Raw genomic sequence first — 26,696 nt, 5'->3', positions numbered from 1 at the left:
CTTCTCGGTGAGTAAATAGTCAGGAAAATGCCCACTTATCTGTTTGTGTAAGTAAACCGGTAATCTTTAAGACAGCACGAGATTGTTAAACACTTTACATACGGACACAGCGCCATCTAGTAGTGTGACCAGAATATAACCAAGCTTCTTTTTCCAATAACCTTTTCAGGCATACATATTGGAAAGTAGATAAAATATTTTTAGGGGAATCACTCTGTATACAAAGACCTGCAAAAGAACGAGTTCTTTATTTACAAATATATATTAAACATTTTTAGGCACTTTTTTAGGTGTATATACACAAGCTGCTTCCATGGATGGGCTACATATGCAATATTGCAATTAATGCAAACAAAGTATTATGAACAGTTCATAGAAAGTACAAATAGCTGATCTAGCAAACTATATTCTTAACACAAGGTCTTGGCATAGCAATAAACAACCAAGCGGGGATGACTTCCAACCAAACTTGCCATATACATGACTGAAATCCATGTGGGTAGACCAGTCATCTTTGTACAGCGCTGTGCTATATGTCAGAGCTGTATATGGATGGATGTGGGTATGTGATCACTAGGAAAGACATGGAGACATTTCAACCAAACTTGCTAGAAATATGACTCGGACTCACGTGAGTGCACCAGTCATCTTTGTACAGCGCTGTGGTATATGTCAGAGGTATAAAAAAAAATATATAATAATAGTGTGTGACTGTGGGGGGACATTAGAGTGTCAGCTCCTCTGTACAAAGACTGATGGGTCTATCTCAGTGTTTCATTGTACAGCACTATGGTATATGTCAGATCTAATAACCAAAACCAAACACCAAACTTGGTATACATATGACTGAGACTCATGTGAGTGTGCCAGACATCTTTGTACAGCACTTTGCTATATGTCAGAGCTATATTTGGATGTACTGTATGTATGTATGTGTGTATGTCATCACTAGGACAGGCATGGGGACATTTAAACCAAAATTGCAAAGACATATGACTCAGACACATGTGCACCGCTGATCTTTGTACAGTTCTGTGCTTTATGTTAGAGCTATTTTTGCATGTATGTATGTATGTATGTATGTATGCATTGCTTAGTGACAGTATGCCTTTTGCTTATTTTTTTTTTTTTGGACTACAAATTTCTGACCTGTAATAATGCCTTTGAGAAAACGTAAGGCAATTGGCTGAGTCAATCAAAGGCAAAAAAATGAAATAACACCATGAACAAGAAAAACACTATAGCTTTATTTGATTCCTTTTCCTGTATAATATCAGATTGCAATAAATAAATACCCGGGCAACGCTGGGTTATCAGTTAGTTCTACTTATATAAATATTATTATTATTAATAATATTAAACAGGATTTATATAGCGCCAACATATTACGCAGCACTGTACATTAAATAGGGGTTGCAAATGACAGACAGTGACAGGAGGAGAGGACCCTGCCCCGAAGAGCTTACAATCTAGGAGGTAGGGGAATTAGCACACAATAGAAGGGGGATATGTAGTGGTGGGAAGTAATGATGGTTTCAAAAGACAGAAGAAGACGGAAAGGCAAGTTTGAAAAAATGGGTTTTGAGAGCTCTTTTAAATGAGCAAGGTAGGAGCATAAATATAAGACATAAATCTAGCATCTGTACACAATTATACATTTGTCTATGTTAGAGGGTTGGGTTATAAGGCTAAATATATGTGATTTTTTTTATTGCAAAAAAAAAAAAAAAAATTACACTTTGAACTGAACAGTCACTAGTTTTATTGTTCAAGTGATAGATTGATCCTGTTTTATATCCTAAATTACACTAAATTGGCTAATCATCCCTGGCATTTCAAAAGAAAAAATGAAATACCAATAATACTATAGCTGTGGCAAGAAATACGGTTTTCCTTTTTCTTTTTTTAATTTGACCAGGCGACAGGAATGCAGCTAATTGGTTGCCAGGCATGAAAAAAAAGACACTTCTTCTTTCCTGGCATTCTGTACCTGAGGTCCTTTTGTTCCCATATGATTTAAATATAACCCACCTACGCAGAATTTTGTCAGTTATTCTTTGCACAACAAGGGTTGAATGTGGCTTTTAAGTGCTGAATAATTAATATTTGTTACAGACTGCCCAAGGTTTCACACGATTGTACCATTCTTCAAAAGCTTCTAAAAACATTGAAGAACCAAACAGGTGGTCTGCTAAGAATAATGGAAATCATTAGGAGTCTGATTGCTGCTAGCGTTGTATTTATTTGAAAATGTTTACGAAAATCAGAGATCTGCTGGAAATATTAAAAACCGCAACCTGTTCAGCATTATTTAGCACTTCATTTGTTTGAATAATGTGTTATGTATGCCGTGCCAATGGTAATGCAGGAGCTGTAGTTGTTTCCTCCATGGTGACTGAACAACATAATGACTTACTTTTATTCATATTTTGATATGATCAGTGTAAAATGAAATTGTCTGAGTGAGCCCTTAGACAAAAGATTGATCAGCATTTGTACGTAAAAGTTTTTTATATGGTCACTGGTTATATATATTGCAATGGGTAAGTCACATACTGGCTATTTGGCTAGGAACAGATCCAAAATGATTTGCTGTAGTTGTGGTGAAGCAGCAGATAGATGAATTCCATGTAAACAGGTGAATATTTTGGTACATGTGGCTTTAAGAAAGACATGCATTGTCTTTCTTAAAGCCACAACACACAATCTGCCTGCAAGTGGTAAATTCTAATATTGGGATCATTCCTAGAACTGACCACAAAAAAAAAATAGAATGAACACCATGTGCAATTAGATAAACAATATATATATTATTTTTTTACCATATATAGCATATACAATATATACCATATATTATTATTAATTTTTTATTAATAATAAACAGTGTTATATATAGCGCTAACATATTACGCAGTGCTGTACATTAAATAGGGGTTGCAAATCTACAAACAGTGACACAGGAGTAAGAGTGGGCCCTACCCAGAAGAGCCTACAATCTAAGAGGTGGGGGAAGTATCACACAATAGGAGGGGAGATATGTAGTGGGGGGAAGTAGTGAGGGTTTCAAAAGACAGAAGATGGGTAGGCAAGTTTGAAATTATGGGTTTCAAGGTAGGAGCAAGCTGAATGGGATGTGTCATTCCAGTGAGTTGAGGCAGCTCTAGAAAAGTGTTGGAGCCGTGTGTGGCAAGGAAGTCATTAGTAGGGCATTGGAGGAATAAAGAGAGCATCTAGGGGAGTATTTTTCTAGCAGGTCAGAAAGGTAAGTGGGACAACAACTGTGGAGTATTTTGAAGGCAAAGCACAGGATTTTAATTTCAATTAAAATTAACACAATTAAATTTCAAGGTGAAATGGAAGCCAGAACAGAACTACAAAGAGATGCATCAGAAGAGGAGCGGTGGGAAGGATGGATGAGTCTGGCTGCAGCATTCATAATAGATTGTAGAGGAGAGAGGGAGATGTTGCACAGGTGAAAGTGACAGGACCTGGAAATGTTCTGAATATGGGAGGTAAATGAGAGGGTAGAATCGAAGGTGACGCCAAGACAACGTGCCTGAGGGGAGAGACGAATAACAGTGGTATTAACAGTTAGGATAATGTCAGTGGGAGATTTGGAATGTTGAGGGGGGGATGATGATGAGTTCTGTTTTATCCAGGCTGAGTTTCAGAAATCTGGTATTAATCCATGACAGGATGGCCGACAGGCAGCATGAAACCCTATCCAGGACTGAGGGAGACAAGTCAGGGGTGGACAGATAGATCCGAATGTCATCAGCATTCAGATGGTACTGTAAGCCAAAGGAGGATATGAGACTACCGAGAGAGGACTGACCTTTGGGGAACACCAACAGGAAGTGTTGCCTTGAGACTTAGCTCTGATGAGATCATTGGTCACTTTAGTAGAGCTGTTTCAGTGGAATGGGCAGCTCGAAAGCCAGACTGGAGGGGGTCAAAGAGAGAGTTGGAGCTCTGGTAATCAGTGAGTTTTTTATAGACAAGGCACTCGGGAAGTTTGGAAATATAGGAGAAGGGAGATAGGATGGCAGCTAGAAGGTAGGAAGGGGTATAGATAGTGGCATGTTTGAAAGCGTAGGGGTAGATACCAGTAGAAAGGGAGAGGTTGCATAGTTTGGTTAAGGCGGGGGCCAGGCTGGTGGAATGGGCATAGAGTAGATCAGAGGGAATTGGGTCAAGCGGACAGGTAGTAGATGGAGATGATGAGAGAAGAAAGGAGACTTCGTCCACAGTAATGGGGCTGAGGGTGGCCAGTGATAATTGATAGGTGGACGGGGTTGGTATGGTTGGAGTGGCTTGGTGAGCAGAGACTTCATGTCTGATGCTGACAATTTTCTCCCTAAAGTAGGTGGTTATGTCTTGGGCAGAGAAAGTAGTCTCTCTTCCATTGACCAGGTCTGGGGTGTGACATAGGGGCGCAAGAATTAGATTTGAAGGAGAGGAGGTTGTGGTCAGAAAGTGGAAATGGTGAGTTGTCAAGGTTGGTGAGGTTTCAGAGTTTGGAAAATACACGGTCTAAAGTGTTTTCGGCGATGTTTGTGGGGCCGTTTGTGTTCTGTGTGAGTCCAAAGGAGAAGCTAATGAAGACCAGTTTGGAGGAAGGATGGTTGGGTCGTTCACTGCAATAATAAAGTCACCAATGATGAGGATGCGCAGGTCATGGGGGAGAATAGGTGTGAGCCAAGAGGCAAAGTTGTCCAAAAATTGGGTGTTAAGACAACTGCAAAAATGAAGGGTTGGGGGCAGAAATAACAGACACAGTGGAGTTCAAATGAGAGTGGGGTAGGAAGGTCTTTGTATGTATGATTGGGGAGAGAAATAGACCCATACCACCCTCTACTCTGTTGTCAGGTCTATAGGTATGTGTAAAGTGCAAGCCTCGATAGGAGAGAGGAGCAGCAGAGTCTGAGGAGAAAAGCCAAGATTCAGTGAGAGACAGGCAGTTCAGAGATTTAGAGAAGAGAAGGTTGTGAATAGAGGTCAATTCATTGCCAAAGATCTGGCATTCCAAAGACTGCCAGGGAGAGGGAGTAAAAATTTTTGAGTTGGGTGAATAGGAATGAGGTTAGGAGGAGGAAGTATCTTGCTGAGAGTGTATGGAAGCGAGGGGGGACCAGGGTTGGGTGTCACCAGTAGTAGCAGTAGAAAAAAAAGGTACAGGAGTACTGACAGAGAAAGCAGGAGAGTGAAGGAGCAGGGAGACGAGGAGTTAACAGACTGGGGATAGAACCACATAGGCAGGGGTGTAGCATGGCCGGCGCCCCCTCTTCTTTATTTACGACTACACCCCTGGCTATGGCACCAGATATATGCAAGCAATGAACCCCTAGCAACCTCTGCAGCAGGGTTTCTCAACCAGGGATCTTTGGAACTCTAGGATTCCACCAGAGGTTTCTAGGGGTTCTTTGAGCAATGAGAAATGTATACCTCTCACGACAGTGTAACTGAAACCAATGATCATTTTGGCTATCTATAGAGGTGACATTCTTCTCACTGCCTAGCAATGTTAGAGGCATTCTTCCCATTGACCACCATATACTAGGGGTCAGGAACAGCTGCTGTGGAGGAACCCTGGTTTAGCTGTAATTGAATAATACTAGTATTTGTTACCTATTTTTCCACATATATGGAATTTTCCACCAGATGGCAAACTTGCTTTTCTTTTCCAGCCCCATTTGCTATATGTTTAGTACATTAGGTGGTAGCACACCAGAAAATGCAATAAATTGGCTGTGCAAAATAATTTCATAGTAAATTAAAACACCATACAGAATATATATATGTAAATTAAAAGTGAGGTAACTGAGCTAAAACGTTGACAGAATCTATTTGAAGAAATCCCACTGACAGTCAGCTTTCTTCGTGTTTTGCTGTGTAAAATGGGTTTTAATTTTAATATGTCTCTATAATTAAGGACTCTGAGTTAACAATGGCTGTCGCTCATCTTATCACAATGTGCATATATTTTTGTTTTTGAGTGTAGAAGAAGGAAATATCTATTGAATTTCACTGTAAAATGAAAATGTGATTCATGGAAATCGGTAAGGTGGTGACTGATTGTCCTTCAAAGGGTTAAGATAATATCTAGTTTCTATGGCAACCCGTATGCAGAAGCTGTAGGTGCGGAATAAACTGTTGTTGGAGTGCAGTAAGGCTGCTGGTCTGATGAGAGGCGCAATAAATTGATTTGGTTGCAGTATATATACAGCCCTTGTTTTCTGAATGCTGCCAATACTCACAGTTTGTTAAAAATGATTTCTGCGCTCTATTCAATATCCTGCATTTCAGTCACTGAAAGCGGGCCCTACCTACCATCCCTACAAATATTACATTTCTATATGTTTAATCTGGCATAAATACCCAGGCAATATATAGTGCCTGGCTTTAGAAAACAAACACAGGCCTGTGGTGCAGTGTTATGATCTTGGTTCGGTCAAGTTTATGGTTAGCAACATTCCCAAAAATGGAGCTGCTGACTTCCAGAATATACTGAATGACCAGGTTTTTCCAGGAACCTGGTCATTCAGTATATTCTGGAAAACCTCATTCCACAGATATACAGCCAACCAGACCAATATCATATTTCAAAATATGTATTGTACTGTATGAATCTTTTCCTTCGCTCATCTTGTTAATTAAACCTGCAAATGGACTATGACAGATCAAATAATTCTTTGAATTGAAGTGGCTATAGCTGCTATAATTGCTTTAATATTATTATATTGTTCAGTATAGGTCTCCAACCAAATCCCCTGACGAAGCCAAATAACGAAACGCGTCAGGTTGAAGAGACAATAGTGCACAAGACCTTAAAGAATATTGTACAATTCGTATTGTAATTTTTGTTTATAACAATGTTTAACAATTTGTGTATAGCACAGGACACTAAGAAATAGATACAGCACCCTGCCAGCCCTCCTTTCCAGGCATTATCTTCCTGCATTGAATGGAGAGGCACAGAGACCTACTGATTACATCATTGCATTTAAAATAGGGTATGTATTCAAAACAGGCTTTATTTAGGCATGTTGATAAGTGGGAACTAAAACTGTGTCACGGATCTGCCACAACTGTGCGGAAGTGGACCCTCTGTGCAATCTGTGCGTTTGGCAGAGGTATGAGCTGAGTCTAAGGAACCGCCCATCGTTCACCAGAGCACCCCGCAAGGAGTAATGGACTTTGCCGCGGAGGGTGCCCAGGTTGCGGCCCTCAGACACACCCGTGCAGACAGCAGCCAACTGAAGATAGAACCAAATCGCTACATAATCTCCAAAACCATAACAGGACCAGGGCAGGCGTTGAACAATCAAGTCAGAACAAGCCAGAGTCAGAACCAAGGAATCAGCACTTGGAAATAGACACAAGCTGGAGCGTAAGGTAAACGCACCTATTGCAAAGGCAAGGAGTGTCAGCCTGAACACAGTTTATATAGTGAGGCTGGGTGGGGACTGGATGCGCAGGTGCAGATAAATCAGCTGGAAAGGTTCAGTGACGCCTCTAACTCCAGAGCCTGGACAGAGCAGCTAGAAGGTAAGGGAACCAAATGCTGCTGATCTGACGTATGTCTGCTGAACAACAAGGACCAGATCAGCTGTGCTGCTGATCTGTGACACTGTGTTCTTGTGTAACATGTTTACACACTATTATAATTGTCTCAGATAGCATGTGTTATACACATTACATGGGGACACCATCTGGTGGCATGACCCAAATATAAACAAATTCTTTTTTAAAATTATAATGTTGTATACCCAAATATTAACTGTGTTTATAATTATTACAGCTCCTCACTGCCATCCCAATAAATAATTATTGGTAAAAGCAATATTTCAACCATTGTTTTAAAACAGCTTTTGCAAGTCCTCAGGAACAAATTTTTCTTGGTAAGAACAATGAGAAGCACAGTAGTGATCTCTCCAAATCTCCTAAAACTAGCAGTGCCTTATATTACCTCATTTCGCAGATATACAGCTATAAAACAACATGAATGCTTAGGCACCTGAAGTGCTCTGCTGTATTTCAGGATGTATTCAAGACAAAATGTAGCTTTTTTAGGGTATTCTGGATGTTTCCTTGTTCACGTCTATTTTAGTGTGTCTGCTTGAAAAGCTATAGAATATTTTAAATGTAATGTATAGGATATATTAAATGTCCAGAATATGCACTCCAACCTCTGTTCTAGCTACTATATATATTATCTACAGGAATATAGAATTAAGTTGTTGGTCATGAAAAATAATCAGGCATATGATTTACATGATGCAGAAGGGGCTGATTTGGATTAAATCAAGGAAGGGGCACATCATTTTTTTGAAAGCCACATACTTCAAACAAATGTTATCCATGGTGCTAAAACCTAATTATACTCTGTTTCAGCACCATAGACAGCGAATGCAAAAGAGTAAAGACCAGTGAATTATATATATTTAGGAGAGAGTGTCGTTCATTTTTTTTTGGTTGGCTGTCATGTAAATATAGTTAATCAAGGTGACAAGTATTTGTTGCAAATACTTTGTAGATCAATTGTGTTACCAGTAATTATTGGTGTAACTAGTTAAATGATTTCACCATTTGGATATACCATGCACATTTGTTTAAAAAAAATAGTTGTGAATTTCCCAGTTCTGGAAGTAATTGACTCATAATTAGCACAAATGCATTCTCCATGTACATAGCTTTGATAATTGTATATTTAATAAGGATTGCAGTCATGATTGCTGTCAAAAGTAAAACACATAGAAAGCCACTCTTAAGATTTTTTTTTTCATTGCAAGCTACTTCACAATTCTCCCTACTGGAAACTGTAGCTGCCATTCTTAGTCTGAATAAGGTTTAACATGCTGACAACTTTTCTATATTGAATACATGCAAAGAATTGTTCCAAGAGTGTCACAGTAATAATGGCTCCAGCAGTGTAAGATACATTGGAGGATTAGTTGGCAGTTCTTGCTTTAAAACTTGAAAAAAGTTTGTGAACCCTTTAGAACCATTTTTACACTTTCCATTTTAAAGTACAACTAAAGACTCCTGGAGTATGATGGGTCTAGACCAGGGGTCAGCAAACATTTTTAGGAGGTCAAGTAGGCACAGTAGGCTGGACTCTCTCTAGAGTCCAGCGCTGAAGGCTCTGCCCCCAACCAGGAACGCCCCTGAAGGGAAATCCCTCTCCTCAATGCATATAGGGGAGAGGGAACGTCCCTAAAAGGAAGTCCCTCTCCTCCTCAATACATACGGAGAAGAGGGTATGTCCCCTTACCCCTTACGCCCGCATGCGGCTCCGGAGCCGCAGGTTGCCGACCCTTGCCGGGCGGGATTAGGCCGGATAGACCAGGGGGGCATTAGGCCTCACCAGACTACTGGCTAGGCCGTATCTGGCCTAAAGACCAGAGTTTGCCTACCCCTGGTCTAGACAAATGCCAGATCCAGACACTATCAAATGCAAAATCCGGAGACATTACCCCGTTTTTACTGGACGCAGTGTAGTGAGCGCGGATGCACTTGTACTGTACGTTTTAAATCTACTTTAACACAGACAAATACATGCTAAGCCTAAAACCCATTGTATTGTTGGCAATGAATCTATTGACACCTCAGCTTTGCATTATTCTGGACTGCAGAAAACCTTCAACAAAGTATACTGTATATTTGATTTGCTGATGATTCATCCCTCTAAAATGTATTTTGTATTTTCTATTTGAAATAAGTTATATTTGGTTGACTGATCCTTGTCTATCATTAGTGCCATGAATCTCACTCACTGACTTCTACATTTTAGAAGGTGTAACTAATAATGGGACAGAATGTTATTGCTTTTCTACCTAGTAGTAGTTATTTACAGTCAACAGGACTTGTTTTGTGTCAGGAATATACCTCAGCACTTATACCTACAAAGGTCTTAGGCTACATACACACATCAGATGATTCTCATCTGATAATCGCCTCAGGGCTGATATTCGATGAGAATCTGGTGTGTGTACAGTGTTCGTCATCTGTCGTTCCGACTACCATCCTGGCGGATCCAAGGACAACTAACGAGAAAAGATCATAATGAAGGTTAAGGGGAGAGAGTGCAGTATGGTGATGCTCCATCATTCTCCCCTCTCCATAGAGCAGAACGGTGCTGTATGTATAGTGCTCGTTCATGCATCATGCAGTCTTTAGTCATTGTAAAGGATCGTGAAAGATCCTTTCCAACAACAATTATTGCACGTGTGTACCCAGCCTTAGATGGCCTTTTTCATTTTTTGTGAGCTGGTTGTTCTCTCTGACCAAACTTTGCAAATCACTGCCAAATTTTCCGTAAATTTAAACTATGGCCATAGATATTTAGATAGATAATTATAAACTATGGCTATAGATATTCAGATAGATACTTTTTCCTAACTAGAACTGAATACCTTCCCAAACCAGCTCTCAATGGCCTCTTTACTTTCAAGCATCATGAAATTCATAAGAGATTCATTGAAGGTTCCTCTCCAAGTGGGGTTTCAGCCCTCTTCCTGGTATCTGAATAATTCTTCACATTTAAGACTATTAGCTCTTCTGTGAGTGGGAAACAAATGGATCTACCTAAATTGAAACAATATATGTCAATATTTGAAGGTGAATTACTCCACTTTGCTTTCAGCTGTATAGGTTAGTGCTTTAAAAAATTTATTTTCAATTTTATTTTGTCCAAAATCTCTACGTTCCCTTGAAGAAGCCACAAGGCAAAACGCGTCAGGAATACCTGAATTCTACTCTCTCAATAAAAATTTATCTCACATTATATTTTATACTACGTCATGTTTAGAGTTTAGTTGAGCTTTGTCTAGTTAGGATTTATTCTTTAACCAGCATTGATTTCAGTAAAAAACTTTATTATTGCTGAAAAGCCTTTCTATACAACAACATTGTCAAAACATTTGTAACAAAACTGTTCAAAAAAGTTGTGTGAGTCCTGCTGTTACAAGCTTCTGACTCTCAGGATGAATTGGCTGGAAATGAGATAAGGGAATGAGTGGATAACATATTATTTAACTGCCCCTTGCATAGAAGAGGAAGCAGTGGCCGTTGAATGATTGAAAAGAATGGATTTGGACAAATTATATGCTTGCCTTAACAGATGCATTCTAAGGATCTATTTTAGGATTTGAAGGATCGCTGAGCACTGAACAACATGGAAGGAATTCCAAAGAAGAGTCTTGGCAGGACTGTGAGAATGAGAAAAGATGGTTGTATGTGGGGAAGCAGTTGTGTTTAAATGAATACTTGAGAAAAGAGAAGGAAATGCAAGATGTGTCAGTAGAGAGCACGGTATAAGTTAGAAATAGGATTTTAAATGGTATTTCTATATAATAGGCAGTCGCAGATGGACAACCTTTGGGGACCAAAATTACAGAAGTAATGGGAGAAATAAATGAATTGTGTAACAAAGCTCAAGGTGAATTTGTGGTAGACAAGAAGTGGAGCTCCTGTTTGCCTTCAATGTAAGGGTTCAGCAGCTGAATGTCTCACTGGTCATTATCTCAAAGACAAGTGATAAATCAGTATTACAAGATTACACCAGTGGGTTTTATTACTTTCAAATCAGGTCAGTTCGATGGACAGTGATCAAATTAAAGTATAACAATGTAAACGTCTGGTATGTGGTTCATCTTATATCTCCTTATGGTAACATTTGTTCATTTTATAGTATCTGCATCTCTAGGTTATTTTAAAGTAAAAACTGTCCATGAAATAAAACCAAGGGCTGCTTCTGTTGACCTTTATTATTGTTAGATAATAGGCTGCTATACTGACTTTTAAAAAGTATGCAGACACTATAGAGAGTCTGATCATTAAACCTGATTATTAAAGCAAGGGGATGAGCATGACAGCAAAACAACAATGCTCCTTCATGTTTCTCCTAATGATGGATTCCACAGATATTTGTTTTCATCCAATGGAGTTTAGATATTATATCTACTGAGCGTTTTATTACTAACTGTATCCAGTGAGGTGCATTTGAGGCGGGAGCCTTGTCTGCCCCCGCATCATCCAGAACTCTCCTGCACTGTACGGGACATGTCCTTTGTAGCAAAAACACAATTCTAAAGGGCAAATTGCAGAATGTAATCTGTGCTTAACTAATTAATTTATTACCCTAAAATTTGTAGTTGCATTTTTCAAATTGTCATATATATTGTTTTTTTTTTAATTGTTTGCAGTATGTAAATGCATTGTTATGTAAAAAGTATTGTTTTGTATGTAAATATTTTAATTGAAAAACTTGAGGAATCAATAGAATGTCACATTTTGGCATCTAGGCCTTGGATTCCAGAAAACCTTCACCTGGCTCTTATGCATCTTCTTGTGATAGAGATGACTGCTATGCCCATTTTTGCTTTGGTGTTACAGGGACTGGAAGTGATGGAAAACCTACCAATGCAGTCATACATTTAAAAAAAATTATGGGTTAGGCTTCAAGTGCATAATATTGCATTATTATACATATCCTATTTCACATAATATATGGTGAGATAGAGTATTTTCTTATCCCATGAAGCACAACAACTGCTAAGTTTTCCCGGTGCATTTCTATTAGCCTTCATTGTTATATAAGTACCCCATACAGTGTGAGATCTTCACACAGCTGCTCCAGAATTATCCGTCTAGGAACGTTTTCCGTCCCAGCATTGACAGTTTTCTATTTCTTCCGATGCGCTTTGAGGAATGTGTTCTTGGGACAGGTTCTCAAATCTCTGGAGTTGGATATGAACTAACAACAGCTCCTTTGTCAGTTATCAAAACTCTTCACACTTGATCTCACTTTAATGGGCCAGTGAGACAGGCTGTCTGGGTAGTTTCAGATATCCGAAAGAGGTGTCATTGGCTATGTTAGCACTCGGCAAAGATGTTTGCAAGATGATGTGTTTGAATCTGATGCCAACACTAAATGGCTGCAAAGTGCAAGAAGCGGATCTCCATAAAACTGGCAACAATGTACATCTTTATCTAGAAGGTGTAATGACAGAAATTCATCTCTGCCTCCAAATGACCTCACTTCACCGTCCTATTCTTGCCTTTTCTAATCCTTTCCAATCTACATATCAGTGTTCTATGTTTCTTAGCATTGTCTTAGATGTCTAAGCCTCCATGTTAATGTTAGCAATTTTGTGCTTTATCCATCACAGCAGACTTATCAGTAACAAAAGTAAATACTTAACTTGTCACTTTTATTAATAAATTCTTGACTTGCCATCATATACAGAAACTTATGTAAAATCTGTCTTATGTATTCAGATTAGTTTCTGTCTGTCGTTTTTGTATTTGATTGATAAAATTAGGTCCAGGAGGTATTTTGTTGAAGGTAAGTTGATTCTGAATTATGTCCAATAAAGATGGAGCTAGCCGTTTTGAAATAAATAAAGATAAAAGCATTTTGTCCTCAAGTTGCACTGACTTCTATGAGAGGTAAGAAATATTTATACATTTACACGTTGCTTACATTAGGTTAGGGGGCTAGGGGCTAACAAGCTTTTTTATTAAAAATGAATTTGCTTGGATTTGTTGTCCTCCGTCAAAACTCCTTTAGTGAGAAGAGCGTTTGATTCAAATACTGGATGTGGCTAAATACTGCGTCCCATCATTGTGGCGTCAGCCAAGGGTTCAGTCAATAGCACTGTGGTTCTCCAGAATACAAGATATTTATTTGATGGAAGAACTTACCTTTTAGATCCAGGTGAGGCTTTTCACTGGTTTTATTGGATCACTCCTCTGCAGAGTATCATGATACCCTCTCATTGGATACTCCTTGACTTTACTAGGTTGTCTGCGTGCTAATTAAGGTCTCTATCAATGCCTCCAACTATCTTTTTTGTGTGTGTGTGTGTGTCTGCTCTATACAAAAATTTGGGTCTGCATTCCCTTTGGAAATTCTACTCCCAGTAGGGGATTCTTACATTACCCTCCCCATCATCCCTACCTCTTCTTCATTTTTTTTCTTCACTCCTTTATTCTTTCTGTCCTGCTTCTTTATCTTTTTCCTTCTTTCTTTTTTTACCATCTCTTTTAATTTCTCATACAAAATTGAGCCCATGATATTACAATTTTTTTCCATTCTAACAGGTGTTTTCCTCTTGAATGGGGTCCGAGTATGATGACACCACTGGTTTAGTTTACTTTTTCTGTGAGATTTGTCATGGTTCATTTGTATAATCCTTTTCATTTCATACTGACTGGGTTATTAAAAACTGTTTTGTATTCTTTCTGTGAGATTTGTCATGGTTCATTTGTATAATCCTTTTCATTTCATACTGACTGGGTTATTAAAAACTGTTTTGTATTCGGTAAGTTCTTTAAGATTTAAATAAATAGCTGAACTTTGGTTATAAAACACACACACTGCAAGGGTTTACTGTAGGGTAGAGGAATATTATTTTTTTTAAATCATTGCCAAAAATTATTTCAGAATATTTGCTTTTATCTTACACTTATACAAGTATAACATTTACCAAAATACGATGGTATCCTTGTGGGTATGACAACCCTTTTGATAGTGTTAGGTTTTTGGGCTACATGTTGGATGTTAGATGGACCAATTTTTTTTTTGTTTTTTTTTTTTTTACTGGGTGTCTCTATTTAGTCTTTTCATGGCAAGCAACAGGAAAAAAGCAGTGAGATTTAGTGTCCATGTCATGTGTACAAAGATTTTAGAATCTGACAAGCTGTCAGTGCCGCAGGGAGGCAGAAGCTGTGACCAGTTGACTTTCCCTGCTAAATTCCCACATTTCAATGAGCGTATCTATAGCATGAATCATGCAGCTGGATCTTGCCGATGCTTACTTAGCTGCGCTGCAAATGCCATAAGCAGATAGACAGATAAATAATTTGTATTGATAAGGACACCAAACCTTTCCTACACATATATTTTACTGTACGTCAGCATCTTTTTAGGCCATAATTATTCCAAGCTTGTGGTAATTTTCTTGTAACCTTTTGTAGTCATTTATCAAATGTTTGCTTTGCTTATTTTATTACATATTTGTCATGGCCATGCAATATCAGATATAGACCAAATTACATGATCTAGAAACTGGAAATTTAACAAAGTGGAAGCATGATTAAATAGGAAATAATTTTATTTATTTCACATACCATCCTGCTCTGAAGCCTATTCAATCCCTGAAACCAGTTTTCACAGCTGATCCTATAGAGTGATTGGATTAGAATTGTTTTTGAAGAGAAATTAGCTTCTGACTTATTGGGCCCGATTTATTAAAGGCTATCCAAGACTGGAGATGATATACTTTCATCAGTGAACCTGAGTGTTCCATTTGTTAGCAAATGTTTTTAATCCTGCACCAGATCAGTTTCAGGTTTGCTGGTTCACCCAGGTTCACTGATGAAGGTGTATCTTCTCCAGCCTTGGAGAGCTTTAATAAATCAAGCACATTGTAAGGAACCAATGTTTGAGTTGCCAATTGAACTAGAGGTGATGTGTTGGTAAATATTGATTGAAAGTACACAGGTCATGTTAATTGTATGAATTGTTCAATCAGATCCATTAGGAATTCTGTATATGAAGTATATATCTAAGAAAAACAATAGGAAGGGCAGAATATCACATACATGTATGCAGTGCTTTGAGACGTTCAAGTGATCGCTGGCTGATCAGACAATTGATCGTGGGTCAATCACATTGCTGCCATGAACCAATTAATTCTGGTTTCATCTAAAACTGCAATGAAATAACACTTTCTCAGATTCATAGGTTGATAATTTCCAGGAATAAAATAAAATTAAAACTTTGCATCATTAGAATACAAACCTACACTTGTTCCAGGGGGCAACAGAAACCTTTAATATAGCATGGACGAAACGTTCCTTCCTGATCCCCCATAGCAATGGTAAGTTTCCTAAAGCAACAGTTTATAGTCATATTTAGAAATATTGATTAAAATATTATAATAATACAATATTCATATCTAATATGAGGAATAATAGCAAAATAATTACAATTTATGAAATATCACATTTTCAACTGTTGCAAAAAAGCCCAACTGTTCCTTGAAAGGTGTTCTTTAGTATTCTCTTTGTTTTGATAAGTTATAGGGGATATATTTCAAATAACAAGAATATCAATAGGGCCCTAAGACCAATTATTGATATTAGGCAACAGTTGAATCAATATATGTTGTCATCATGAACTAAACCTATACACTCACCCCAGACAAGCATGGATTCTCATCCACTATAGGGACATTTATGTTACCAATCTTACCTTAACACTGGATAACACTTGGTCAGGGAAGTCACTTATTTTTTTCCTAAACAAGAATTGTGTTTTGGATTGTCTGGTTGGAGTTAACCCATAAATGTATAATTCCAACCAATAATATACCCTTTCTAAAGTTAGCACGTTAAGACCATTTCATTATCATGTTTCTAATTATCAAAGCATATTCTTACTTATTATATCATTATTTTTTCATTTAATTAAGCGACAGGCATAAAGGGTTGATAATACAGGCATACATTATAGCTTGATATACATGTCATGGATGACGTGAATATCCAATAGACACTCTACATAAATGTTTTGGCTTTCACAGGGCACTCTAAACTGAGGATAATATAACTATAGACTATGGAGGAAATAAGGGACTTAAATGACGATAGCCATCAGACTGAGCATATCCAGTTGCGGAAAAAAATACAGCAGGGGAAATTTCTGTATTGAATATTGCAGCAAACCATGATTTTGTTATTTTGCCTTTTAATAAGCTATTCATATTTATCTTTGGTGGGAGTTTTACTTTTGTAGGTGTATACATTGTAGGTCTATTTTTTGATTGTACAGTGAAAAACAGAACTCCCCATGGATTGCAACCTATCAGTTTAGTACGGTATGTAAAAATATGGTAGCTTAACTATAAATTTGAGAAATGCAGTATATGGTCTTAACAAATTTTTAAAAGAAATGCATGCTACAGAAAGTTTTAGAGCGATATCAAAGCTCGAGAGCCCAGAGCACTTACCACACTCTGTTCAGTAGATGAGCTTAGCAAAGATTAGATTCAGCTGTTGTCCAAGGTTTTCACCTTACTTTGCATGATAGCAGGAAAATCTTTTGATCAATCTTCGGCTTCTGCTAGAAGCCAGCTTCCTGTGGCCTAATGCTGACAGACAGTGTGAGAGCTTTACTCACACATAGTTCATCCAATTCATCTTATTCTTCACTAAGGTGTTCCTGCGGTTTTATTCAACTCCTAAAACCACCGCCCAGCTTGGCTAATGCACCTGAATCAAACTTGATTTACAAACCCCCTACAGCGTTAGTGTCAGGACTGCTGTGTGTTGCGAATTGTGTCAGCAGAAATCCTAAAAGATAAATCTACTTTCAATTGTATGTCCAAAGCTTGATGAAAGATGGCTCCTAATAGGACGCATATTTTTTCCATTTCACCAAATTCTCTGGATTGTGGAAACTTGTAAGTAATAGCAGAAATTGCTTACTGCAATAGATGGTGATTGTTCTTTGTACTTTATATAATAATGAAAGTTTGCAGCATTGGGTGGTCATGACACAGGTACGTTGTACTGCAATTTTACTTTTTAATTTAAAGCAATCGAAATGTCTTTTAAAAGCTTTTACAGCATACAGATTGTATCTTTTAAAGTCTATATCTAGGAAAACTTGCCCATGTTGTAGTAAAGCATAGGAAGTTAGGTCTTTTGACCAGTGTTAAGGACAACAAATTGGGACAACCTTCTGCCTTGCCTTAGTTGCTTTGTTTCAAGTTAAAAAGTTTCATCTCAGTTAAGGTAAAAAGACAGCGTACAATTGCATGCTAATTTGCAAAATGTATCATTCATCAAAGCACCAGATTGGGGGTTAAGCATTTTGGTTAAGATTTCTACTTTTTTGAATGTGTTATGGTACTCTACGCTGAATTTGACAAGAAGCAAAATTTGACTGCATGAAGGTCCTCTATGGTAAAGATATAGTGCTGCAAGTCATCTATACTTAATATATGTAATATACATGAATAAATTATAATTAATATTAATATACCGAAAATAAAAACCTGGTATTGGGACTTCAAGATACTTATAAGTTTACCAGTGCTGAAGTCCAATAAAAGGACAATGTGGGGAACCAAAACTTAGTTTAACAGCTTTTCTAGCCTATCTTATCATGTCTGCAAACTCTTCAGCAACTCTAAATGAGAGATCTGAATAAGGGTAGACCATGCTTGCGTCAAGTTAGATTATAAATTCCAGATGAAAATATCGAACCAAGATTTTGGTGTCAAGCCAAAATTAAAGCAATCCTAAGGCGGGTGAAACTAAGTTTCTAAACTGTTCATAAGTAACAACTTGGTTAATATGTCAAATTTGGTACATAACTGAAGAAAAGGGCAATAATCATCCAAGAAATTTTGAAATGATTCATAGCCTTTGCAAAATCAAACTCTGAAAGTGCCAAAAACCATTCTTATCAAAGCCCCTCAAATATTTTCCCAAATAAATTCTTGCATTTTGTGTGATTTCCTCTTTTCTGACTGATAATTGTCATGAGCCAGGCTAGTCTGACCTAATGTTTTAGGTTTTTTAGGGATCTGACGTGTGTACTTTGGAATACTTTGGAACCCATGTACGATCATGAAATTATATGATAGTACAACCAGCAAATGAATGAAAGGGACGGGCTGTAGACAGCACAGGTCAAAGGGGCCCGATGGTTGTAGTGTATTAGGGGAGATGCTGTGCTATCCATGGTTTGCTCTTTGCAGAGTGAGCAGAAAGAAAAAAACTAAATTATTTTACCACAGAAAAAGACTTCCTACAACTTTGCCCAAAGTAAGGTAAGGCTGAAATTCAGCTTTAAGACTTAACAGCAAAGGTGTTTTTTTTTCAGCTGTTCTACATTTTCATGGAGGCTGAAATCTCAAAAGATTTTCTACAGAATAGTAGTGATTGATTGATGATGGAATAATGACTTCCTATGGTGTGAGCTGCACAGTAACATGCAATCCTGATTAATAACACTTTAATACATAGCATGCTACCGTGTACCTTACACCATAGGGAGCCATTTGGCCCTCTGGTTAGTTGATTCTGTTTTGCTTCAGTTAATGGTATTGTAGCTCTGCCTTTCTTTACTTTCATGGTTGCCAAAACAAGGCTTGCTAACTGCATTTCCTTCCTTCTACTCTTATTTCAGCCTTTGTTGATGCAGTATGCTCTAGTAGCATGTGGTTTTCAGCTTTGTACTCTGATCTCATCTCTTTAGTCACACCTAAATATTATTAGTTAGAACAGCTGCTCAAGCCAGACACAGGAAGAATTCTGTGTATGCATTTATTATTATTACACAGTATTTATATAGCGTCAACATATTACGCAGCGCTGTACAAGTCCAAAGTCATGTCACTAGCTGTCCCTCAAAGGGGCTCAAAATCTAATGTCCCTACCATAGTCATAGGTCAATTTTTTGGGGGAAGCAATTTAACCTAACTGCATGTTTTTGGAATGTGGGAGGAAACCGGAGTACCTGAGGAAACCCACGCAAACACAGAGAGAACCTACAAACTTGGGACCTAGCGCTGCAAAGGCCAGAGTGCTACCTCTGAGCCACCGTGCTGCCCTATGCATCTCAATATATTTCAGATAAATCCTATTTTAGTCGATAATAAATTTGTCAATTTGATTCATAACAGTTTCCAGTTTAGAGTATTTTACATGCATTCACATATAGCCATATATGCATATATAGGTGGGATCCAATATTCCTTTTTTTATACAGTTTCATTATTTGTCAGCCTTAGAATTTAGATTCAGCTTCAATACACTACAATAACTTAATATGAAATGATCTTATTATTGGTTGCTACATAGAATACCCTACTTATGGATGTGCTCCCAGCCCTCCTGATATTACCAGCTCTCCTCCAGCAGTCCTCATTATTCTTTATTCTTCTTTGTTACCCTATTAGTAATTTCTTCTTATTTATTTCGTGTTCTAATCTGCTTTCTTGAAGTTTGCTTCTTGGGAGGTTAGTCATTCATCAAAAGCTCACTAACAATGTCCCTGTGGCCTCTATTGAGGGACGCTTGCAGAACTGCAAACACTAGCCAGCCAGGTAAATGAACCATTCCATCTCTGTGCGGCCCAGAAAATGTCAGAGGAATTCTTTGTATGTAAATGCCTTTGGCTAAGCTCAGCCATTAAAATATATTCGTATTGTTTTCCAAAGTTTGCTGTATTTAAGTATACCATATTAGTTTTCAGCTTCATGATGTCAGTATAAAAAACAGTTTTGCATTTTTAATTAAAGTAGATGAAAACCCAAAACTATTGACATTCAGGGGTCAATTGTTTTTAATACATGGTGCTTTAGTACACTACACAGTCTATTTGGTAATGTTTCACAAAATATTTTTATAGCTTTCATCCAGAATTTACATATTTTTAAAAAAGAATCCAGTTGGAAAAATATATACATTTTGGATGAAAATTGTGTAAATACTGTGTGAAAACACTAACAAATAGACTGGTTTTGTGATAAAGTGCTATGTATCATATATAATTGCTATTTTTTAAAACTAAAATATCAGTTTTTACTGATCTTTTTATCTTTTATGTCTGTAGCCATTTTTCACCCACTTACTGTCCACATGCACTCCAACAATGGCTACGTGCATGTGTAGGTGTTACATTTCCACCACTTAAAACACAGCAGCTTATTTAAAAAGATAGAGCATCATTATCCTTGTAACAAGTGCCTGAACGTTTATTGCAGGAGCACCATGTATTACTTTTATGAAATTTTAAACCACAGTAATATGTAAAAGGTTATATGAGATTTTAAATGTATATCTTGTATACCTTCTTTATATTTGTTAGATATTAAAAAGGTTTAAATGCTTTACCTATAAATGTATCTAACCCCCCAACTTAAGGTGAAGGTTCCGTGTGATACAGGATACTTTTCACTCAATTATACTGTACTTCAACATTAGATTTCTTATAGCATTCAAATTCTTGAATTGGCAGACAGCTCAAGGACAGAAGCATTTAAACTGACTTATTTTCAATGTTAGTTACATAGTTATGTTGAAAAAAGACCATCAAGTTCAACCACTAGGGAAACAAACATATCCCAGATATAAAACCCCATTGACATAGTCCATCCAGAGGAAGGCAAAACAACCCTGGTACAATTTGCTCCAATAGGGGGACAAAATCCTTCCTGATTCCATGAGGAAATCAAATGTTCCCTAGATCAACAGTCACCGTTATCTTTACTTTAAAGCCTTAATACCCAGTTATATTCTGTGCTTCTGGAAAAGCATTCAGATTTTTCTTAACACAACTTCCTGAGGGGGCCCTTATGCAGAGAATAAACTTCTTTTCCTCCAGACGCAAAGAGTGCCCTCTTGTCCTTTGTAATGATCTCAGAGTGAATAATGGGAAGAGAGTTCTCTATATGGACCATTTATATATTTATAGAGGGTGATCATATCCCCCGTTAAACGTCTCTTCTCATGGAAGAAAGAATTAATTAAGAATATAGAATTAATAAAGAAATATCACACATATAAATAGTACATGAGTATTAATGATATGCATTTGTAAAAATTATATTATCAAAAGGACTTATACAAGGATATACATGATTAGGGTCAGAATCACTGATGCATCACAGATCTTCTATCTGCTTTCTGTGTAATTTGCTTAATATATATATTATCTTTATTCCATTCATTATTTATACTGGCTCAAATAATATACTCTTAGGACTAAAAAACAGGGAAGTATTTCAGACATTTTCTGGTGGGGATCAATTACTGCCATTGACACACATGGAGCAGGAAGATTACTACAATGGAATGTTTGAGGGAATGTCTGATTCCCTGTTTTAATAAAAGAGCCCTTAGACATTTGATTAAAACAGCAGTAAACTCATTAGAACAAAAAGTTCCCACAAGGAGTATTAGGATTCAAGTATTACATGTATCACATAAGATATCATGTGTAATATGTAATGATACAAAAAGTATATTAAACATAAAAAGAAAAAATCAAGGGTTGTGAACTTATAACAATTGGGTAATTATAATATATTATTATATTGGGTTTATTATATTGGGTAATATTGGGTTAATGCCACCTTAATAAACTGTACTTGTGGTTTATTTTCTTGAGCAGAAAGGTGTCCGCAACAAAGTAAAAAGTAGGGAGGAATGTGGGTGATGGTAAGGTAAGTCAAAAAAAGTATGAAGAGAATAGAAATGGGGTTAAAGTACACCAGTGCCCAGACAATAGGCATTAATACACAATAAATAATAAACAATTATTAAGAAAAGATAAAGTAAGCTTTAAAACAGCTAGATAGGTCTGGGATAGCTAGGTTTAATGTGAATTACTTAACTCTCAAAGATCTCAACGAAGACTGAAAATAAACACCTGCTGCTTGTTTACATTAGAAGGTTGGCTACATAGCTGCACATTTATAAAACACAATGTCAAAGCTACATTTGTCTATCTTATTTTCAATGAAAAGAAAGGAAGAAAAGAGAAAAGAAGGCACCAATGTAATACCCTAACTAATTTAAGATAAAAATACACCTAATTAAATTCAAGATATCAATTAAAACGGTCAACAATAACGTAGTTACATGGTTCCCATTCATAAAAACAAGTACTTAACGGTTGTTTGTTATTGAAATAGTCTAATAAATGCACTTCTTCATACATTATTAGTTATAAGGGTACCCTTATAACAAATAATTTATGAAAAAGTGCATTTATTTTGCATATGACTATTATGTACTGTTTAGCAATCAGTGTTGAAGCATATATTTTCTACTATCATTGTACTCTATTTTAACGCTGTATTGTCTTTTATAGTTCAAGTTTGTGTTTATAAATATCCCCTGATGAAGCCCCTTGTGGGCGAAACGCGCCGGGAATAAAACACACTACAACATCTCTTCTCCTTAAATTTATCAACGAGTGGGACTCTCCAAATAACAAACAACAGCTAAGTACTTGTTTTTATTTATGGAAATCATGTAACTACGGTATTGTTGACCCTTTGATTGATATCTTGAATTTAATAAAGAGTATTTTTTTTTATTTTATATCTTAAATTAGTTAGGGTATTACATTGGTGCCTAAAAAGAGCCTTCCTTCCTCTTTTCTGCCTTCTCATATGTTTGGACTATATTTGTTCATATAGTCAAGGCTCTGTACCACCCATTCTCTATAGAGTTTTAACTATTATATATTCTTTGAGTGCACTACTCTTTTTTTCACTATCTTATTTTCAATCCATCTTCTGCTTCATTATAAAAAAGCTTTGTCAATATATATATATATTCTATAAAGTTAGTGAATTCAAGCTAGCGATACCAGGTCTTAGGAAATGTTTAGGATAAAGATGGTTGGATATTCTTTATCAGCACTGAAATATATTAGTAATGGATTGGGGTGAAGCAGGAACAAAGCTAGGTCAAGGTGTGTCAGTGATCTGTGAATGTGTTATTTTAGAAGGGTAAATTTCTCTATTCTAACACAAATCATTTGGAATCTGATAATTCACCAATAATTAAATAAACCCAACATACTTAAAGCAGTCCGATGTTAAGATTTTTTTCTCTAATCTGCATAACATAATGGATCCATGGATTGTAATTGATTGCTATGTGCAATACAAACACTTTTTTTCTATAGTTAATGACTGCATGGAAGAAGTGTTAATAAATTTATATTTAGAAGCCACTTTGTAGGAGTGATTAAATCATGTTTCCCTCTCTCTAGCTAATATGAACAGGCTTTATTTCACTGTAGCGTCTCTGAGAGATGTCAGTGGTACCCAGCAGGGCTGGCTGCTTTTTCATCTCTGCATGTAATTAAAGAAATGGCTCAGAAAATATCTGGCAAAGCAGCCTTGAATTTCTTAGGACTGAAATTTTTAACTGTTAAGTTGATTGGTGTAAAGCCACCCAAACTAATTTAAAGACCAGGTCATAGAGATATTTTCATATTTGTAGTTCTTGATTGGATAGTTATTGTTATCTAGTCCTATTTCTCAGAACCCTAAATGGTACGCTAACTATATAGAACACGTAAACAATTTAATGCTTTCACAAATCCAGGGATGTTTTACAGTACAAATTTAAATACAGTTTATTATTTATTTACAAGTGTCTGGAAAAAGTACTTTTTAACCTTTTTAAGCCTTTTTAGTGATACTGAGTTGCCAAAAATGATTAGATATACATTAGCTCCCATTTTCATCTTGAGAAAGCAGTAATGTAAACTGCAAAACGTGTTGAGGTTTTCAAAAGGGCAAAAGGCTGGATGATACTGGTTTCCAGAGGAATTTAGGATACTTGTAAATCGATGACTCTTGCCATTGCAGGAAAGCTAGTGAAGAACATTTAGGCATTCTGGGGGACAAGACCCCGGTAACCCCAAGAGCTTATTTGTCTCCCTCGAAACAATATAGGTATCCCACAATACCACAAGTAGTTTAAATGTAGCTGGAACTGATTGGTATGGAACCTCAAAAGAAAAGATTTTTGTGTGATTTTTGGAAGGCAAAAAATATATATTTATTATAAAAGCAAAATTTTATTTTTTACAATATTTGTATTGTTTTACTATATTGTCATTATTAAGGTTTTGCATTTTAAATTATATATTTATTGCCTTCTAAAAGTCACGCAAAAAATCTTTTCTTGATATTCAATATTAATTGGATGTGGCAAGTAACAGCATATGCCATAGAGGTACCTCCCAAAAGATTCTTGGTTTGGAACCTTCAACATTCCCTGCAGTGACCAGTGGGCTCTAAGTTGCTCCTCCAGCTCTCTGATGTTATAGAAATTGGTCTTCAATTCCAGTGGTCCAATTCCTGTCCGCCTGGGATAAACCATGTGCCAGGAACATCTACTCGCTCCTGGCCACATTGATATGAAGACCCGCACAGGCTCCAAACTCCAGAATGTGTTGCATTAATGGCTGTAATTAAAGGCGAGGATTGGACAGAACCATTATGATGTCATCTGCAAAAAATGCCAACTTGATCTGAGTCAATCCATTGCCCACACCTTCAAAAATAGGAGATGATACTGTTTTGTTTTGATTGCTGCAGAAGAAATTGCAAACAATTGCTGAATATGCTGTTACTAGGTAAGAGGAGAGTGGGTGTTGTTTCCACCTTTCTTTCTCTTGCATTTACGATTGTTATATTGCCTACAACTTGAATGATCATTATGTTTATTTCTGTTCACTGTATGTTTCCGTTGAACCTTTCCAATAAAAATTAAAGATGTTTCCAATACGCGAACCAAAGGCTCCAATAACAGATTAAACAATGGAGGCTAACACCCCCAATGGAGGCGGACACCTCTGACATCCCTTTGTAAAGGCAAAATTGCTGATGTATCTGTGCCAAGGGAGTACATAGTTTGGACAAAGTGTAAGTAAATTTTTGCTCTCATTTGGGAGCACCCATATTTATGTGTCATTGCCAGTTGGGGTATTCCCTTTTTGTTAGTATATATTAAAATAACTCGGTCAGAGGGGCTTCTATCCCCACTGCTAACAATTTATAAAAATCTGTGTTAAACCCATTGAGGAATGGTGCGCATCACCCCTCCAGGGGTTAATTGTCTATTTAGGCTATTTCTATCCTCTGTCAGAGAGGAGAGCAATACTGTACTCAAAAAGGCCTTATCATTATCATTCCCAAAAGGATCTGGGGCCGCATAAAATGTACTATAAATATTTTTGAATGTGTCATTGGTCACCCTAGGGGAGATCTGAATAATGCCCGCCTCATCTCAAATGGGTGATATGATGGACAGCCCATTTCCCCCTAGCCAGGTTGGCAATCAACCCCCGCCATGTTGCCATATTTAAAGAAATCCACCCCCCCATCCTTTTTTATGTTGATCATGGAGTGTTAGCCAGTGATCACAGAGCTGCTTAGTAGACAGCCATGCAGTCTTGCTCTCAGAGGACAAAAACTCTTTGTACATTAAGTAAGCTACATGTACTTTCTGATATGCCTCCATGTATCTAGTTAGGGCCCACCTTTTCTTACTTTTTACATATGCCAACACCCTCTTGTTCTTTTTCTTTTCTTTTTGCTTTTTAATGTTTTTTCCCCCATCTCCTTTCTTCAAGAGTGCCTATTGGGCTTGTTATTATCCAATTGGGACATAAAGTCTTTGGTGCCCTGATTCTGGTCAAGAGTTTCTTTCTTTAGCAACTTTTCATGTGGATTTGTGATAATTTGATTCAATGTGTGGGATTTTCATTAATTCAGCCTGTTGTTATAATGTGGCTACCGACTGTTTTGGGCCCTTTGTTATGGTCAATGTACTCATATGCCTTTTACTACCCTTACTTTGTCATGCGCCTTTGACTGTAGTAATTATAGCACTTCATTGTGTTTGATGTATCATTATTGTTTGTATTTTTTTGTGCCTTTTTTTAAAACAAACAGATTATGCCAAAATATGCATACTTACATTTGATTTGACTTGTTACTGTAATGCTGAATTAAAATACCAAGCTGGCAGTAACTTTCCAAACTACTAACCGTTTTACAAGTGTCTAAAATACCCCAGCAATTATATCCACACAACACAAACAAATTATTCACCAAGGAATTTGACATTGCAGGTGCTGATTG

General features: G+C 37.1%; 1 protein-coding gene across 3 annotated transcripts in view; it reads left to right on the top strand.

Annotated features, from left to right (window-relative positions):
- The window catches only part of TYSND1 (trypsin like peroxisomal matrix peptidase 1), a 44,637-nt gene that overhangs the window by 5,256 nt on the left and 12,685 nt on the right, over positions 1-26,696 (top strand). Inside the window, exons 5-6 of one of the 3 annotated variants that reach the window (XR_011922455.1) lie at positions 22,898-25,186; positions 25,326-25,475. The exons of 1 other annotated variant lie outside the window; for it this stretch is intronic. The gene's annotated coding sequence lies outside the window, so the exon portion shown is untranslated. Of the gene's footprint in view, positions 1-22,897; positions 25,476-26,696 lie in introns of all 3 variants that reach the window. One more of the 3 variants, XR_011922454.1, reaches the window with a different exon arrangement.

This window comes from Pyxicephalus adspersus, chromosome 10 (assembly GCF_032062135.1).
Source record: "Pyxicephalus adspersus chromosome 10, UCB_Pads_2.0, whole genome shotgun sequence".
Classification (NCBI taxonomy): Eukaryota; Metazoa; Chordata; class Amphibia; order Anura; family Pyxicephalidae; genus Pyxicephalus; species Pyxicephalus adspersus.
Note: the sequence above shows the minus strand (reverse complement) of the source record. Positions and strands in the feature narration are given on the sequence as shown.